The sequence below is a fragment of the Formica exsecta genome, unplaced genomic scaffold, assembly GCF_003651465.1.
Source record: "Formica exsecta isolate Colony F162 unplaced genomic scaffold, ASM365146v1 scaffold30, whole genome shotgun sequence".
Taxonomy (NCBI): Eukaryota; Metazoa; Arthropoda; class Insecta; order Hymenoptera; family Formicidae; genus Formica; species Formica exsecta.
The window spans coordinates 674,421-675,771 of NW_021850257.1; positions in this window are offsets into that span (position 1 = coordinate 674,421).

Here is a 1,351-nt window from a genome sequence, read left to right on the forward strand (position 1 = left end):
TCTCTCTTTCTTTCTTTCTTTTTTATTCCGTTTATACGTTATATACATATTTCATTTTAGTAACGATATATTGATTTAAAAATTCGAAAGAATAGTAAAGTTTCGATGTGTGGTTTAAAATAAGATATTGCGAACTTTTTACAGTGATAGAAAAAAAGGAAGAATGTTTAAACCCTCTTCCCGATCTTCTCGCCGAGTATAATGATAACCCTGGTATTGTTCCCCTCCGAGGTATCGACCTATCCCCCTGAAACCGCCTGTATACATGGGGTCTCGTGGGCGTCCGTGGGGGCCGCGGATCCATCCACCTCCACTAAACCACCTCCCGCCGCTTCGTGCGAGCACGCGAGAGAAATATGGTGGAGTGGAAGGTTGGAATACCGCGGTGAGAGTAGTCGTGAGAGGAGGTGTGACGAGATGGCGGAGGTGGCGTGTAGTAGTATAGTAGGTAGAGAGAATATCTCGGGAAATCGCGCTCCCGTAAAGTGGAACAGTGACAGCCGTCTGTGGTAGTAAATAGAACGAGAGAGAGAGAGGGAGAGAGAGATATATACGTAAAAGAGGCAGAGAAAGGAGGCAAAACAGAGAGAGGAATCTATTTATTATTCGGAGTAAGCTGCATCGGAAAGCACGAGTATGACTAAGGAAAAATTGTAGAAAAAAAGAGACTCGCATTACAAAGAGGCGCACATACGTACAGATGTACAAAATTGATCGAGCAGTGCAAAAATAGTGAGATAATAATAGAGTACAAACGGTATTTTACATATAGAAGCCAGCACAGAAAAACGAGTATACAATGGATGCTGATGTAAAAAGTAGACGTATAAAAATAATGAAGCAGGTATTTTTTTGTTAGATCCGATTCTCTCGCGATTATTCTTTAATTACTCTACCACCTGAGAAATTTCTATACCATTAGTTTTAGTTTCAGGCGAATCACGATTATGTACATATGTTTGAAGAATAATTTGCGCGCATGTGCTTTTTAATAACGATACAATCTTTTAATAACCAATTAAAATAACAGTACAAATACATATGTTATGAATGTATGTGTATGTTCAATCGATATCCCGACCATTATATCGTCATTTAAGGATGTTTTGGCTGTACAATAGTAGCAAAAAGCTTTCGAAATTAAAAAAAAACATACTTCTTACGTTTATACGGTTTGGAAAATTAAATAAATTGATCTTAATTATAAAAAGAATTAAAGTATCACAAAATAATATGGTTTTTAACATCTTTAAAAGAAAACAGTTGTAATTAATATTTTTCTTAATTTGTGATAAAAACTTTTGGTCGTGAATATCCTCTGAAATCAACTGTAAGAAAAAAAAAGAAAAAA